This window comes from Panulirus ornatus, chromosome 14 (assembly GCF_036320965.1).
Source record: "Panulirus ornatus isolate Po-2019 chromosome 14, ASM3632096v1, whole genome shotgun sequence".
Classification (NCBI taxonomy): domain Eukaryota; kingdom Metazoa; phylum Arthropoda; class Malacostraca; order Decapoda; family Palinuridae; genus Panulirus; species Panulirus ornatus.
Window position 1 is genome coordinate 56,664,132 of NC_092237.1, and position 19,248 is coordinate 56,683,379.

A 19,248-nucleotide genomic window follows, 5' to 3' on the forward strand; every position below is an offset into this window, starting at 1 on the left:
CAGTTGATATACAACGAAGAGACGTAGCTAGGACGCCATAGGACTCATAGGAAAATACTTGATCACACGCAAGATTGTGATTCTTTCCACCATATATATATATATATATATATATATATATATATATATATATATATATATATGTGTGTGTATATATATATATCAGATGAGGGGGAGAAAAAAACGTAATTATAGATGTCATGTATAAATAAAACTGGGCTTAAGTTTATCCTTTAGACTGACGTACAAGTGAATCAGCTTGAGCTGATGCAACATCCCAACGCATGCAGAACTGGAAGGGATTTAAGGAAATCATTTTAGCAGCAGAAAGTAAGATGTGAGATTGGATCCTCGTAGAAATATTCAGTACGTTGATTAATGCTAGAAGTTCTCTCTCTCTCTCTCTCTCTCTCTCTCTCTCTCTCTCTCTCTCTCTCTCTCTCTCTCTCTCTCTCTCTCTCTCTCTCTCTCTCTCTCTCTCTCCATTTATCTATTCATTTTTTTTGTCATTTATGGGTAGCCAAAAGAAGCATTGGGATAGATTTTTTTGCACTCAAGGGCCTCCTTGAGTTGCACTTTACACTTATGTTTAAGAAAGTTCTCACGGACACCTGTGTGTAGTGCAGCTGTGTCAGTGTATGGTGTACATGTGTATATTAAGTTTATACACAGTGGCACAAGGGTACTACTCATCAGAAAAATATATATATATTTTTTTTTTCATGCGTGTGGAGGGATAATATTTTTGTGTTGTGGGGTATATATTGTTCATGTGATGTTATTCAGCCATGGAGTGGATATTGTTCAGCAGTGGAGTGGATAATGTTCAGCAGTGGAGTGGATATTGTTCAGCAGTGGAGTAGATACTGTTCAGCAGTGGACTGGATATTGTTCAGCAGTGGAGTGGATGTTGTTTAGATGTGCAGTGGATATTGTTGGCCACTGTGGAGTTTATGAACTAACACGAATTGGATGTTGTCCAGATTCAGGTGCAGTTCGACAGCTGACGCATGTTATGAAATAATATCTTGCCCTTCGTTTGTTGTGGATATTTGACTTTTTACCTTGTGTTTTGATGTCTTTATTTACACCCGAATGGTGATTCACAAGGAAACTCTGAAACGCCAGCAAGACTGTATTTCAGTGCTTTGTTACAAACCATCGCTGTATCGCTATCGTGACTTCTTTTTTCCCCAGTAGATGAAATGGTTGTTTAGTAGGTAAACAGTGGTGCGAAAACAGAGCCTATGTACGAATGAAACAAGTTCCCGGGCGAAACGCTAACAACTCACCTCAGTTTCAGAAACACAGATAACCAGACATGGCTAACTAACGATGGTTTGCGCAGTCTGATTAATAGGACTTAACCTCATATGAACCAATAGGTCACACGAGGAAGCTTGCTAGTTTCCATTTCCCTATGGTCGCAACAGCATGAGGCAGAAAGTCAGTCTTGTGAGATTCATCTGCGGAGAATACCGATCCTGTCGCGCCTTCCTGACTTATAAGTCGGTGTGGAGACTGCTGCTGATAATGGAACACTTGCGAATACACACACACACACACACACACACACACACACACACACACACACACACACACACACATTTATATACACAAACACGAGTGTGTGTGTGTGTCTTGTATATCTCATATTCATTTCTGATATGACGTATATGTAATATATTGTGGGTGTAACTCATTTCTGTATGTTAATATCCTAAGTATATTTTATGAGTTGGATTTCGTATGTGTTATGCTTTTTTATATGCATTTTTTTTTTCGTATGGTCTTGCGATCTTCTATTCCTAATCTCTTGTTCGTTAGTGAGTTACGACCACTGAGCACGACGGTACGACCTGTGACCACGACGTTACGGCTTGTTTACCATGACGGTACGACCTGTGAGCACAACTCACATCCATTTGACATACCCACATGTATGTGTAAGGTTCAGACACACATTCAAACCCGGATACGTTGTGGACGCTTATACCCACGTTCAAACAGGTTCACATCCACGTTGTTTGAGAAGGTTCAACATGCCATGTTGCTGGACAGGGTTCAAACCCACGTTGCTTCTTGAGGTTTCAACCTAAGGTGCTTGAAGATGTATGAACCTCTCAAAGGAAGTCTTGAACCCAATCTGGTGACTGGAACTGTGAATTTTAAAGGGAGGTTTAACCTCGCGTGACTTCAAGGGAAAAAACAAACCCATAATTCCCGGAATGGTGCAGACCTATTTGCCACACCAGAGGATATCATTTGTATATGTCGTGGGAAAGTTCACACCGTTTACCCACAGGGGAACTTTAAGACAGTTTTTTTTTAATTTCATATGACAAAAGTTTACATACACACACACACACACACACACACACACACACACACACACACACACACACACACACAAACACACTGTAGGGGAGGTTCAGTTGTATTTACTGTTGGGAAATACATATCAGAATGCAGTGGAAAGGTTCCGACTCATCCGCTGTAGGAAGATTAAAACCCACATTCCGTGATGTAAGTCCAGACCCACTAAGAGGTTCAGACCCACACACCCACCCACTCACACACCGCTGGGAGGCTCAACATGGGGCGATTGTTGTAAGGGAGGCACAAAACCCCTCTTGCCATAGGGAGGGTTCGGATCTTCGAGCCTTGAGAAAGCTTGAATTTTTCCTCACTTCAAGTCGATAGGATCTTTGCCTCACTATAGTGCCTTCCTTCCCCTGCTGGCTGACCTTTCGTCTAGAGAGAGAGAGAGAGAGAGAGAGAGAGAGAGAGTGTGTGTATGTGTATGTGTGTGTGTGTGTGTGTGTGTGTGTGTATAACTTGGGATTTTCAGTCCTTGGGTTGGACTGATTGGGTTTGCAGTCGTGACGTCTGGTAAGATCAAGATGATGAAGCTGAATAGAAGTCGTGTTTATTTTAACTGAGGTTGAACCAGAGGTCGTGTTTGTTTTAGTTGGGGTTGAACCAGAGTTCGTGTTTGTTTTTAGCTGAGGTTGAACCAGAGGTCGTGTTTGTTTTAGCTGAGGTTGAACCAGAGGTCGTGTTTGTTTTAGCTGAGGTTGACCCAGAGGTCGTGTTTGTTTTAGCTGAGGTCGACCAAAGGTCATTTTTTTTTCTGGCTAAAGCTCGTGCTGAGGAAGACATTAAGCTGAGGAGGGAGGGGCTGGACGAGACAGTCTTAGATCAGAGGAGTTGCTAAGAGTGAGTTGAGTTGGAGTTATTCAGAAACCACAAGACGGAAATCCACATCGTCATCAACGAGTTGAGAGAGAGAGAGAGAGAGAGAGAGAGAGAGAGAGAGAGAGAGAGTCCCCCCCCTCCCAATACAGATTTTCGATTCCACAGGAGATTAAGAAGTCTCACCAGTTGGGTATAATTATCGACAAAACGTGTTGTAATTAAAGGTCAAGGTCTCAGTGTATGTTAATAACCCCTGGAGTGTCCCGAGGCAAGTTATTGTTTTTGTTTCTTCTTCACCACCAACTCTCTCTCTCTCTCTCTCTCTCTCTCTCTCTCTCTCCCCAGCGATTGTTCGGGACCGTGGGGGTCCTCATCGGTTTTTGGCTGTTTTCTACCATAGTCTCCCCTCTAAAAAAAATATGAAAAGAAAATTGAAGGCACTCTGGCAATCTTACCATGTCAGGCCTTAGTAAAACCCTCCCCCCCTGAAAAAAAACCCTCAAAAACAAGACGTGTAACATCCTTCTTCCGTGCCGCCATACAGGGACACAAATCACATAAAAAAAAACAATGAAATTTCCTTCGTACGTGAATAAAATTTCCTCCGTACGTAACTTGCTAAAACAACGGAGCCGAACTGTAAGGTGACCTGCAGCACGAACTTTGGCATCCGCGGGAGGAACCTCAGTACCCATGAAGAGCACTCATACAAGAGTAGGTAACTGGGGGGTTGGGGATATAATAGGCACAGAGTAGATTCCACTGATACTTTAGTCGTGGTGAGGAGCAGTGGACGACCGTCGTGGCTGGGAGAGCAGCGACATCACAGATGGGTGGGGATGGGGTGGGCGGGGGGGTTGGTAAGAGAGTCTCTCTCTCTCTCTCTCTCTCTCTCTCTCTCTCTCTCTCTCTCTCTCTCTCTGAGGAAGAAGAAGAAGAAGGAAGGGGGTGAGCGAAGGTTAGGTACGTGAATTATTGGGACCACTTGTAAGAAGATGATGCCAAACTGTCGGAGTGCTTGGAGGCCACAGAGAGAGAGAGAGAGAGAGAGAGAGAGAGAGAGAGAGAGAGAGAGAGAGAGAGAGAGAGAGAGAGAGAGAGAGAGGTTACAAAGGGGAGGAAGGAAGAAAGATGACAGATCTGACCCGCAGGTGTAGGGAAGAGATCGTCTACCGTAAGTCAGTTGTTGTTGTGAACTCCACTCGGAGAGGATATTGCTAGAAGCAGAATAGTAAAGCAGAGACACAAGGGAGAGTCAAGGCCGTCACTGACACGTGCAGTGCGGAAGGTGTGAGGTCAGGCTTCAGAACACGCTAGCAAGGCTCATGTATCACACACACACACACACACACACACACACACACACACACACACACGTACATGTCGTTCGTGCTTATCTTTACGAAAAGAAATCGGGAAATTGCGCTAACTACAGACCAGCATCTCTACTGAGTGTGGTCTGGAAAAAAAAAAAAAGCAATGGAAAAGATAATCAGAAAGCAGATGGATGATTACTTGTAGAGAAAAAAACTACTTAAATGAGGAGCAACACTGGTTCAGAGAAAAGATGTCGAACGTTAACAAAGCTTTTTAGACCAACATGAAAGACGATTGTAGACAAAAGAGACGGATGGATGGATTGTATGTTGCTGGACTGTCAGAAGGCATTTAACTCCGTCGTATACACAGGAGGTTGACAAAAGAAGTTGGATTTTCAGGCCAAGGTATAACGGGTCAGAGGGAGACTCCGGCAGATCTGTAATTATCTTAGAGGAAGGGAACAGAGGACAACGTGTCGGAGGAGGCATTTCCATGTTGGTTAAGGTTACCAGTGGCGTGCCACAGGGCTTGGTTATAGGACCGTTGTCCTTGCTGGTGTAGACGTGAATGGCTTGCAAGAAGGACTGGATTGGTATCTGAACATGTTTGCGGATGATGCTGTGGTCACCAGGGCAATCAGGAATGACGAGGATTTGCATCAGTTTACAAATGGACTTACGACAATCTTCAAATTTGCTTTGTTACATGGTTGATGAACTTCATCCCAGTCGAATTCAAAGTAAAGATGTGTCATAGTGAAAGATGGCTTCTGTATGAAGTTCTTCTTGCGGGTGGATGTTGTGCCCAACCTACTGCCACGACACCCACATAAGGAGAAATGTTAAAGATGCACACTACCCACTGGACAATATTAGAATTGCACTTAAATGGGTAAGGGGAAGTTGAGAAAGTTGAATGCACCAATTTCTTTATTCGATTTGAATTAAAATGTGCATCTCGAGTCTGGTCACCTCATTTGCAGCCCAAGAGGGAAGACTCCCTGAAGACTCCATAGGGTTAAGAAAAATGAAACTACTAGTGTAAGTCCAGACGAGGGCAACGAGGATGTGACTACATTAAGACAGTTGAATTACCAGGAGAACTACGAAGCTTCCTGTAAATTTGCGTATTTTGGTAAAGTCTGGAATGAAGGGACACTCGACCACAGCCTTCATGTTTCTGAACCAGTTTGACAATGTAGGCTTTGCCAAAATTCTCTTTAAGTCTTAGGCTTTCCCCAGATGTCTCTGCCTTGTGGGCTTCTGCCAAAGCCTCCTCCTCGTCAGCAACGCCCAAACCCTCTACTTCGTCGGCAGACAGAAAGGAGTTCCTCGGAAGAAGGATAAAAAGAGCAGCCAGACGTCATAACAAGAAATTAATCACACGAAACGCTTCTTATAATATCTTAATGTGTACTTTGTGCTGGATAAGAGCTGTGCATGAACGGAGTAATCTACATGAAGCTGAGCGCAAGTAGCAAGCGGAGTATTAAAAGGTAGTTTGATAACAGAAAGTTCAAGAGATGGGCCTCGCTAATGTAGGAATCCCTTCTCGTACAGTATACATAGGCAGGTCCAAATGCAGGGTCAGATCAAAGACCAGGTTTTTGGACCTAAGGGCCGTACCCTTGTGCTCAAGGATAGTAACGTCATTCTTAAGGGGTCAAATAAGGCCTCTGAGACAAATCCCTCGTTAATCACCGCCTCGTTAAGTAGTACAGTATTAATTCCTCCCTCACCCAGTCCTTTTGGAATAATACCTCCATATAGGAAACCTCTTTTAAGAAGCTTACTCTCTCACATCCTCTTGGTTTCTCGACTGTGCGTTCCAATTCGCCATGTCTGAATTCCTCAAGTCATAAGCTCCACCTCAGAACAGGGATTGTGGGCCATATAACCCTGGGAATTAAGAGAGACATTTTAGGTGAAATTCATGGTAATGAATGTGGGCAGTGCAAAAGTTGGCTGAAAATCTGGAAATTATGGGTAAGATTCCCATAATATTTTGGGGTAAAGTTTAGGAAGACGAATAGAAAACACTTGCTGGGCAAAATAAGATCAAACGGGGGGAAAATGATAATACCTTTCTTTTAACACAACCACGAAGGCATTTACGACGACATTTACAACTAGTAACGGAAATGATGTATTTTTTTATTATTTTTTTTTTTTTTACAACAGTGGGCATTAAGCGGGCGGGGGACGTATTTAAAGAGCAACTGGACGAAGTTTTTCATAAGACACAAGAGCGGCTGGGGAGTGATCCTAGGACGCTTGCAGCAAGCGGAAGATATCTGTAACAGGGATGACTTTTTTACATCAAGCGGGAGACGTTTACAACAGAAGGAATACGTTTACAACATGGAGACATTTACAGCAAGTAGGTGAAGTTTACAACAGAAGAGAGACATTTTCAACAAGGAGACATTTACAGCAAGTAGAACAAGTTTACAAAAGAAAGAATAGATTTACAACAGGGAGACATTTACAGCTTGTAGATGGCGTTTACAACAGAAGGGTGACGACAATTTCAACAAGGAGACATTTACAGCAAGTAGAACAAGTTTACATCAGAAAGAATACATTTACAGCAAGTACATGACGTTTACAACAGAAGGGAGACATTTACAGCAAGTACATGACGTTTACAACGGGATACATTTACAGCAAGTAGATGACGTTTACAACGGGACACATTTACAGCAAGTAGATGACGTTTACAACGGGATACATTTACAGCAAGTAGATGACGTTTACAACAGAAGGGTGACGACATTTACAACCAGGAGACATCACATTCCAGAACATAATTCATTTAGGAACTTGAGGACCGCTACCCCCCCCCCCCCCCCCCCCCCGTGATGTAACGCGTGGACTGGCCCAGTTGTCCTGGCTGAACCAGCTGTCTGACAACCCCCCACCACCTGGCTAAACCAGCTGTTTGTCCCTTCGCTTCCTCTCTCCCTCCTCCTCCTCCCACCCCACCTCTCATCACCACACCACCTGTGGGTGCCACACCAGCTGTCTGATTACCCCCTCTTCTACCGCCACCTGCGGGACGGCACACCAGCTGTTGTCATTGCCCAGACCTACATCACAACCTATGGCCGTTGTACCAGCTGGCTAACCAACACATTACCACCTCCTGCGGATACACCAGCTGTATGGTCTTCTCACATGAGCCAGAGGTCCGGACACCCACCCTCCCCTACACACACACACACACACACACACACACACACACACACCAAACATGCGGATTACTGAGTTCAGAAATTCCATGATCACCTCCCCTGGTTGTACTACTATTCACCAGCTGCCGCTGCAGCTGTGCCCAGGGCTGAGCATGAGGCTCATCAGGTGGTGCTGGGGACATGCGGGTCCACCTGCCAGCTGCGCTCAAAAGGATTCAACCGGTTTTCGGGTTCTGCCGTACCAACTGCTCGTGCTCATGTTCCTCGTAATGTGGTGGTGGACGACCGACGGCGTCGTACGGGGTGTCTGCATGGCGGACGAACTACTTGAGCGAGTCTCAGGAGGGAGGAGTTACTCAGATGGGTCTTAGTGGAGGAGGTACGTCGATGAATTTTAGTGGAGTTACGTCGATGAATTTTAGTGGAGGAGTTATTCAAATGAGTCTTAGGGAGGAGTTACTTACTCAAATGACTCTTAGGGAGGAGTTACTTACTCAAATGACTCTTAGGGAGGAGTTACTTACTCAAATGAGTCTTGGGGAGGAGTTACGTCGATGAGTTCTGAGGAGGAGTTACTCGAGTCTTGGGGAGGAGTTACGTCGATGAGTTCTGAGGAGGAGTTACTCGAGTCTCGGGGAGGAGTTACATCGATGAGTCTTGGGGAAGAGTTACTCAAATGAGTCTCAGTGGAGGAGTTAACGTCGATGAGTTTTAGTGGAAGAGTGACACAAGTGACCATCAGAGCAAGGAGGTACTCTGAGCCAGTCGCCACAACACACGTCCCCCCCTCCCAGCTGGGGAGCGTCCCATGAGCTGATATATATTCATGTTCCCCGCGTGGTGTTGACGCACTGAAAACCAATTGATGTCCTTCCTCTCCAGGTAGCATGCATGCCCTGAGAGATGCACATCGATTCCCAAGTCCCAAGATTCTTTCTTTATTTTCCCCGAGTCTGTGGTGAACTGTAGACAATCCTGCCAAACACACACACACACACACACACACACACACACACACACACACACACCTGTTTTCCTGACGAGTGTGGCCTGTAAGGTACTGGAAAAGATGATCAGAAAGCAAATGGATGACTTCCTTCAAAGGAGAAATTGCCCAATTGAGAGACGCATGTCAGAGGAACCTTGTCGATATGTGGATGGAAGTTACCAGTGGAGTGGCACAGGGTTCTTGTCTTAATCCGTCTTAATCTATGTAAATGACTTGTCAGGTGTGGACCCCTTCCTACCTTGATATGCCTTCAGATAACGCAAAGGTCATGAGAGAAGTGAGGAATACATTATCTTACGAGGAACCTAAACAGACCTTACTGTAAAGCTGGACTGATGATTGGTTGTTAAGATTCTACTCGAGTAAACTTAAATTAACGCGGGTGGGACAGTGTGGAAGAGGGCCCAGGTATGAATATTGTGGAGCAGGAAATAAGCTGCAGGATTACCTACGTGAGAGGGACTTGGGAATTGGCATGGTCCCAAACCTTTAGCCTGAGTCGTACATCACGATAACAGTAAAGGAGACACGCTGTCTTCTGGCATATATCTGAATAGCATTTAAGTATATCGATACGGGACATATCTAACAAGCTGTTCTCATCCTACATAAGGCCAAAATTAGAATAGACTTCTCGCGAAGAGCTGATAGGGAATGTCCTGAGTGGAGTAACAATGATGGTAGCGGGATCAGCAGAGATGAATTATAGGGAAAAGGTTATTGGTCGTAAATATGCCGACCACGGAAGCGATGAGAACGATGGGTAAACAATAAACAATTCTTGACGGGATAGGACAACCAGTGGATATGATGTAAAATGAAGCAAGCGACTTGCTAAACAGAAAAAAAAAGAGATTGAATAAACTGAAAGGGGACGTAGACAATGCAGACAGCATTTGCAAGTGGAAAATGTTGTGAGATAATATAAAATGTCCAGATGAGGCCTCATGAGTTTACAGCTCCCATCCCATACAAGGAGATCAAGCTTGAAAGATCAAGCTTTTCCTGGTCATAGAGTGTTCTTTCGTGTAAGCTTGAGCTCGGAGGCCGGCTTGACGTGTGTACCTTGAGTATTTTTGTGCGTATGAATTATTGTAATTATCATAATTATCAGCATCTCGGCGCTTACCCAGGGCTGAACACTGATTATCGTCGTTGTAGAGAGTGAAGCACGTTTTCTGTGTTTTCTTACAAGCAAATATAAAATGAGGCGGATTTATGAAAGCCGTGCTTTTGCGCGCGCACACACACACACTCACACACACACAACAGGAAATGCTACATAAGATGCAAGGAAAGTCATGCAAGACCCGTCTTACACCACTTACCAAGAAGCTCTCACCACACTACCCTAGCTAACGACTCTCTGCAACCATGACCTGGACCTCATCCGTACAGTTCAGGTGGGAAGCTCCTGCACCCCGTTTCGCCACGGTCATCTCTTGCCACAGGAGATCCCACGTCCCCGTATTGCAGTTGGCCACCATAACCACAACGAGCCCTCTACGAACTCGTGTAGGACCGTTAGGGGAACGGTCTATCTCCAGCCAATGTAGAAACAGTCAGCCATTAGTAGATATATTATTGACTTGTGCTTTTGTATTTTTGCAGTGGTTGTTTGTTTCATGACGCAACTCCCATTGTTGACTGTTGAATGTCTGTTATATATTGTACGTATTTTTCACTATATCATCGGGCTTTGGAAATGAATAATAATAATAATAATAATAATAATAATAATGCACATAGTGTAGACGTCTCATCTGTAATTCCTCTGCAATGTGATGTTTTCAACACTGTATTGACGAAATCTGTTCCTAGTGTTCAGGAATGAGATTTTGTGGAAGGTTAGCTTGTCCCATATATTCACGGCGATCGCATCGTAAAAACGTTTGCTCATCATCGACCGAAGCTTAATCATCGAAAAACGTTTATTCCACTGGATCTTGCGTGGTCATCGTTTAAAGTTCATTCGACCAGTGCTTACATCATCATATAACCCTTATTTTACCAGTGCTTGCGTCATCATATATCGTTTATAATACCAATGCTTACATCATCACAAAGCGTTTAACATGCGTACGGCATCATAATACGTTATTTTTGCAAGTGCGTAATTCTAACTTCGTTTATCGTTAATGGTGATTACTTCGTGACAAAACGTTTACTTTGAAGTGCTGACGTCATCATGAAACGTTGTTTGTACCAGTGCTCCCACCTAGAACACGTTTATTCAACAACGCCTGCATCATAAAATGAACATGCAACTAAAGCCAATGCCATCATGGAACGTTTATTGGACCAAATCTTTCATCGAACCAAAATGGCGTCGTCATGTAATGTTATGGGTGGATCCAATGGAGTACAGTACTTCCTCCTCATTGGCAGTTGAGGGACGCGCGCCTGTGACGTAAGAGCGCGGGACATTTAAAATACTGTTGCACATTGTGTGACTCCAGTCCTAATGGGGTGATGATGACAGCCGTGCCGGTCTGGCAGGACCAAGGACGCTGCAGCCTCCCATGGCTGACGTTTGTTTAGCTGTGGTGAATATCAGCTTTTGTCATACAGCCGGAACAACACAGAGGAAAGAGAATTGTATTTCGCAAGGCAGACATTAAACCTGATTATATAAAGTTCATGATAATTTAAAATATTTTGGGTTGAATATATATATATATATATATATATATATATATATATATATATATATATATATATATATAATCTTACCTATATTTATATGAACATGAACTTCTTCAAAGTAGGATTCATTGACATTCATTTCTGTTATGCATGTTTTGGGATCTTGCACGGAGTCAAGGCTTAACAGCCGCCATGCAGCAGCGGCAAGCCATTAAAGTCATCAACATATATATACGATTATGTGACCTTGTTGTGAAGCTAGCAACACACGATATAAAAGGGTGGCAACAGGCAATACCAGCACTTTCTCTCGGTAAGAAGAATTACGAATTCTGAAGCACGATTCATTCCGCATCTCCATAAGATTTACTAACTAGTAGTGGGGAAAATCATTATTTTTCTTATGATTATTATTATTTTTTTTTTGGTAATGTTGCTTATTCATGGCAACTCGAATGCAGCCAAAGATTACGAGCAAAACTGTATAGACGTCAAGGTCAACTGTGTTTATACCTTGACAATCAAGTGCTTAACCTCAGATAACGTTTTCAAGTTCAAGAACGTGTCGAAAGATTGACTGACGCGTATTATCGGAATATATTTCATCGCATGAAACGTACGTTACAATCCTGGTGTAAAACTGATATTCCTGCACAGTGACCCCACAATAGTGGTAGACCGATTGTTAGAGATTTGAGCCTTACAGCGGTGCGCCATTAGGGTAAGATTTGCATATTCTGGCGATCCTGTTGCCAGATAACTATTATATGTGAATTTTCATTCACTTCGTCATGCATTTATCGGTAATCTTGCCTTAAAAAACATTTTCTCCCCAGAAATCAGTGATACTAGAAACAAAAATCGTGAGGTGCTCCTGCAGACTCATGTACATGTGAGCGAATCTCCAAAGTAGAAAAATAAAAAATGGTCCAGCAGATGCCATCGAGTCACCCGCATGGGATACTTGCCACAAGTTGCCAGCCTGTGAATATATTACGGCGTGATCGTATCTCTAAAGTGGTTTATAGTGGTCGTGTTGTGTCAGTCACAGCTGGGCTCATCCTGGCTGCCAGTTGGTCCTATTGTTCAGGTGATTGTGGCTGTGTGGCGAGTCATGGAGCCAGTCTGGCCGTTGAGCTGCAGGTGACTACAGTGTCCTTCCCTAAGACAGTGTGGTGAATGCTTCAGTGCGGACGCTCGCCCGCGCCTCGTAAGAATGCCTAACTTTTTTTTTTCTTCTCAATATAATGTTAGGTAGTGTACTTAATGCATTTACTGTTGTCACGCAAGTAACCATTATATACTACCAGTCGTTATAGTCTGTAATCGAAATCGGTATTTGTGCTGCTTCTGTTGTAACGTAACTTTGGATGCGACTTTATGGAATTTTGGGGGATGAACAGTTGGCTTAATTAATTTTCGTATGCGGTCTGTGGGACTATCTGGAGTTCCCAGTTCCGTGAAGGCTGTAGTGAATCTTCCCTAAGACGGCCACCGGGGCTTAGATAGAAGTGGTCTTGTCGTAGACCAAGACGAATATGCAGCAAACTTGTTATGTCAGACTTTCACACCCTGCTCGTGATTCCTTTTTTTTTGTGTGAACTTTATTATTCATTAAACCATTATTATTGGTTTCGTGCACTAGATATTATTGATATAATAATTATACAAACCCTATAATTAAAGTTATTATTATTACTATATTGATAACGTAAATTGCTGCTATCATGCTCACATTATCACTCGTTATCATTGCTTATGTAATCAGCAGTAGTTACAGGAAAAAATGCCGTATCATTTCATTTTGAACGTAGATGATTCAGGGTATCAGATGTAATGGTGGTAATCGTAGTAAACTATGTTTTCCAATGAAGACAGTAACAAAAATAGTAACAATACTGGTAACAGCACCGGCTGTAGTAGTAGTAGCAGTAGTAGTAGTAGAAAGATCGACACCAACATCAACACCACAACCATTACGAACACCAACAGGAACAGTAACATCACCAACACCAACACCACCTTCAGCATTAACTTCAGAATCAGCATCGACACCATCAAGTGCATCTACCGGGAACAATATCAGCATTTGTACCTCCATCAGCAACAATGCTGCTGCTACTATTACTAGTAGTAGTAGTGAATAATCAAACACCATTAACACGATAAGTACCACTACCATAAACATATCATAATTACTCTAGTTACTACTGAACTTCAGGTTCTTCGCCTTCTAACTCGTTTATTTGTCGTGGATGAATTTGGTGCGTGAAAAAAGACGAGAATGTCTCCTGCATTATGTTTTGACTCTTAATCAAGTCTTGGCCACACCCAAGTCAAGGACAGCCGTCCGTGATTAATTTCAGTTCATACTTTTATTCTCATTTACATTCTTCCTCACAACTTATTCTATATTCCTTACTACCTACTTTTGTATCCCATATTCTATACATACTTTAGTATCCCATATTTCTTTCTATCCACTTTAGTATCCCATGTTCCTTCCTTCTCATGCTCATACCCCATCGTAGTGTGAAGCTAGCCACTGCAAGTACCCTTACGCCTATTCTTTTCATATGTTTGGTAGCCTATATATAACCTAGGAGCGGACTGACAGTAACCTGGGCCCCTCGGGCCAACTGGGGTTCTGGACCCCATGGTTTTAGTCATTTCCCTTGCACAGATTTAGTCATCCCCCCCCCATACGATTGCCCAGCCAGCCTCCCCACCTGCCTGTACCACTCAATATTTCATCGTTCAGTATATTCTCTCTTGCTTGTTGCCCCCTTCTTTCGAAATTTCCCTCTGATAGTGTCTTTAATACTCATATATATATATATATATATATATATATATATATATATATATATATATATATATAGGTAAAAGAAAACCTGTCTCATTCTTCCTGCATTCCATCTTTTGCTTTATTATCCGACAGTCACTTTCCAACCTATTCAGCATATGCAAGTTCCAACGAATCCAACTTTTCTTAGGAAATTTTTTTATAATTTCCTAACACTGCAGCAGTTTTTTTTTTTTTTTTTAATGAGCTTACCTTCATTTGCAAATTCTTCCCTTTTCAGTTCGTATTTTAAGTAACACATTTGGATTCACGGAGTATATCATTTTCAGAATTTACATCTTTGAGATCTCATTAATAGCAGGTGGTTTTGCCTGTGTTTTCACCCCGTCACTCTGTCCACCATACTATTTATAACAGGACCAGTTTTACCGTGTCACAAAATCGCATTGCACGTCTCGTATCTATCAGTCTAATAAACAACAATAAGCCATTGCCTGCTTACTGTTAATATTCACTTTCCTATCTGGTAATAATACATATTCAGTTAGGTCACTGACAACACTTTTTTCCTTACGGTGAATATTTCTGTTGGTTATTTCTTCAGTTACATATTCCTAATGAGGGTTACGACTGTCTCGACCCATTTTCCCTTACATCTACCCGTTCCAAGCTAGCAAAATAATACTTCCTAACACACCTCGTCTGTTGGTATATTGCTTCTTATTCTCTTGTTTATATCTTTCTTTGGTTTATGCAATTGGAAACAATTCAGAATCAGAACAATAGCGAACTAATGATTTAATCTATACAGTTTACAAATCCATTATAACTAGTAGAAGTACTATCTATCTATCTATCTATCCATCTATCTATCTATCTATCTATCTATCTATCTATCTATCTATCTATCTATCTATATATATATATATATATATATATATATATATATATATATATATACATATAAGCCATGAACTTTTCCTGTGACTCCTTAAGGTACAATCCTTGATTATCCTTCCATTATCACATATACCCAATTATCACAATTTCTATACTCATTCTATTTCGCAATCAAGTGGCTTTCTCCCTTTAAACATGAATGTAATTTTCTCCGGATATTAATATTCTCACCATTTCTTGAGCTCTGCACATCAAGAAGAGGTCTCCCTATTAAAACAATATCAATAACATATCCTATTTGTCTAGTGGCAGTTTCACCTATGCAACGATATAACTATAAATAGTAGGACCAAGCAGTCCTCCCTACAGGGTTCCTAATTTTACATCATATACTCTTGCTTACACTCCGTGAAGATACTTCTGGCTGTTCTCCATGTTAAATAACTCTACCCATGTCCATAATTAACTTGATCTCTGAGGTTAGATCTCACTCGCTCGTTATGTCACAGGGCAAGTTGACGACCATATTCTCAGGTTATCATCTGCTGCTCTATTTCTCCCCCCCCCCCCTTTCTGTTTGGTTCTTATCTTCGTTGTTTTGAATTATGTTAGGAAAGATGTAAAGGTTTTAAATGTTAGGCTAGTGAGGTACAGCATCTAATGTCTTAATGGAGGGATAATGTAACTAGATTTTTCAATCCGATTTAGACATTAGGTAAAATATGATATAAACATTATTCCATCAGTTCCATGTGAACTTCATGAAGTGGATAATCTTGGAAATTAACAATGTTTGTTGGTATATTTAAGTGTAGCACAAAAAACAAGGTTGTCATGAAAGATAGAATGTCACTGGATAGTGCGAGACCCAGGCGCTGGGTTAAGTTTTGTTTCATTTGTTTGTGCTCATCCTAAAAGATATGACTGTTATTATAGAGCCAGTAAATAGTATTATCAATGAGTAAAATAATAATTCAGTCATAGGAGAGAAGACATTATTACTCTACTGTGTCTGGGATTATTTACAGAGTAAACAAGCTTGTACTGAGTGATTAAGGATTTACGTTATGGTGCAGGAAATGTGAACGGTACGTCGGAAAAAAGACCTTCATTCGTGAACTGTGTAATACATGGTACGCCTTGAATGGTTGACAAAAGCAAAACTCACTTTCTCCGTGACTTCCTTGAACTTGAATGTGTAAAATCAGAAAGTCTTGGATATCGAGAAGCGAGATTTGGCAAGTATCAACGAAGCCCAAGGTTTGGCAACACAGCGGATTGAGTATACAAGTGTGCACGAGTTGCGAATGTTGACGGGGATTTAATTTGATACTGCTCTAATTATTCTTATGATCGCATGCCGGTAATACTTGGGGGTCGTCTTATGGAAAAAGAATAACTTTGTGGAGCATGAAATACTCCAATATGAGGGGCATCTATCAAAAGGCAGAATACTTTGGTTTTAGCATTTACACCCCCTGTGGCCAGAAGACACACGCTGTGTTGTAGTAAGGCTGCTTGATTTCTGAAAACCTTCTCTTCTCGTCGTTGCCCGTGTCGAATGAAGTCTTACATTCGTTGAACCATTGGCAGCCAATGCATTGTATAACCTCATCAGCCTCTTCTCTCTTCTTAGGTTACATTTTACTTATACATTTTTTTTTCGGTTCATTCCCGCTCACTGACCTTGGGCACTTTCTTTACCACATTCTGGGGTTTATGTTGTGGTGCATGTGCGGATTTACAGTTTTGGCCACTTGTGAAGATATATTGTTTACTCTAAATAGAATGCCAAACGTTAATTGATGGTGATAATTAAACATGGCCTCATTTACGTTATATTGGATGAAGTTAATTTGATTTGGCTAATCTTGTATATGTTACGATCACACAGGAAAAAACATATTAATCTACTATCCAAAGATAGGCTAGGAGGTCCACCAGTGTAAATTAATCACCCGCTGTTGTGGTTTTGTTCTTTAGTATGAACAAGTTATTCCTCTCTCTATCCCAGCGGGATTCGATGCGTTTCTGGGAACTACATCTCTGATACCTGGTGTCAAGAAAATTTGGAGGCTAGATTGGTAAATTAGTCAGGTTCGAACGTTATACTTTCCCTTCGTGCCTAAGGGATGGTATAATTTATATATAAATATATGTAAATTAAACGCACGACCTTCCGTCATGAACAGATATCCTTGGGTAACAGTCTTGAGTGGCTTGTAAGCGTTTACAGTAGTTTCATTAGTCCTATTTGCTTGTTTTGCCTGAAAGGCATGTAACAGAGATTTTTTCGCAATCTAATTCATGAAAGTGCTAAAAGAGGTAGAGAAGTATAAACCAAGAATCCAGATGTTCTCATGACGTATACTTCCGGGAAATACCAGAAACATAATGGAGAGTACGTTGAACTTCTTCAAGAAAGAAATTCATCAAACTCCGTGAAGTTTACCTGACTAACTCCCTTGCAGTGGTCCTGCAGGTGTAAGACCTGTAGCATCAATCCCGTCACCCTTTGGTACAAGCCTTCTTATATAAGAAAGATTGACTAGAGATCGAGCTGCGAAATTGAAGAATCGTAACATATATGTATATATGGATGTGAGCGAATGAGGCCATTTCTCCGTGTATATATAATACATATATATATATATATATATATATATATATATATATATATATATATATATATATATATATATATATATATATATGTGTGTGTGTGTGTGTGTGTGTGTGTGTGTGTGTGTGTATGTACATAATGTAACGACAGAACCCTTTTTAAGGGGCTTCTGCAGCTTCCAGGTTGCCCTCCACACAGGAGCAAGGAAATGATTAATTCCTTTGGAGCGAGAACGTTGTCGACAATTTTCTAGCTGAAGAGGGCTTTCCTCTGGCGTTGTAACCACTTGTAATCAGAGTCGGGTAACACCCACACACACACACACTCACACATGTTAGAGGAGCCTTCTTCAAATGAGTGGAGATAAGCACTGGAGTTTCTTATCCTTATACCTTCAAATATACGGATTAGGAAATATTTTGCAAGTTGTTCATGTTCTAAACAAGGCCAGATTGAGAATGACATCGAGTTTGGTCAGTGCACCCAAAGTAGCACAATAAGCTAGTAAGGAAAGGTCCAGAGGAAAGCAACAAAGATGGTACCAGAAGGGAGCCGAGTCAAGGGGAAAGTGAAGTGTCTTTCAATTTGCCCATCTTGGAAGAGAGAAGAGTGAGGGGTGACCCGATCACATTGTTTAAGTTTTTGAAACAGATCAGTGACATGGGCAGCAAACAGCTCTTTGAGAGATGCTGGGATTTAACAACCAGAGGACATAACATGAAATTGAGCAAATAACTTATTAAAAAGGATGTAAATACTCTTATAGCATGTATACGAGTGGTGAATGCTTGAAGTAAGATAATTAAGGACGTGGTTAATGCTGTCAGCATGTGTAAATTTAAGAGGTATGATAGTGAAGAATGTTCAAGAGATGGGGCCCCATGACTGTAAATTACGTTTGAGGATAGTATGAGGTGTGAGGAGGGTTAAGTAATGATAGGGTGAGAGAATCATATGGTAATGAGGAGTGAGGTTGAGAGAGCTAAATGTATACTTAAATGTTTAGTCATATGGAGAGAGTGAGTGAGGAGAGATTGAGAAAGAGGGTATATATTTTAGAAGCAATGGGGAACAAGAAGGGGAAACTGAACTGGAGATGGAAGGATGGAGTGAATAAGATTTTGAGTGCCCATTGCCTGAACATCCAGGAGGGTGAAAGGCATGCATGGAATAGAGTGAATAGGAGCATTGTGGTACACCGAGGATGACATACTGTCAGTGGACTGATTGAGGGCTTGTAAAGCAGCCATAGATAACCATGGAGAGGTGGTGGGGCCTAGTTGTGGAGAGGGGCGGTGGTTTTGGTGCATTACATGACAGCTCGACAGTGGATGTGAGCAACTGAGGCACTTTCTTCATTTGTTCCTGGTGTTGCTGCATTAATGCAAACAAGTATGAAGGAAAGAAGACACTGTAATTTTGGGAGTGCAGTCTTTTCAAAGACCTTCAAACCTCATAGTCAACATTTTTCTGCTTCTGGAAGTAGTACAGCTTTGAGCTGCAGAAGCCTTTAGAAAGGTACCTGGGTAACACCAGACACTGCATAATTAAGG

The 19,248-nt window shown here is 41.7% G+C and overlaps 1 protein-coding gene across 7 annotated transcripts in view; it reads left to right on the top strand.

Moving 5' to 3' along the window:
• Positions 1–19,248, top strand: part of LOC139753459 (uncharacterized) — a 123,497-nt gene that overhangs the window by 41,809 nt on the left and 62,440 nt on the right. For 2 of the 7 annotated variants that reach the window (XM_071669997.1, XM_071670000.1), the window contains exon 1: positions 12,230–12,576. The exons of the other annotated variants lie outside the window; for them this stretch is intronic. The gene's annotated coding sequence lies outside the window, so the exon portion shown is untranslated. Of the gene's footprint in view, positions 1–12,229; positions 12,577–19,248 lie in introns of those variants that run through there. 7 annotated transcript variants of the gene reach the window in all.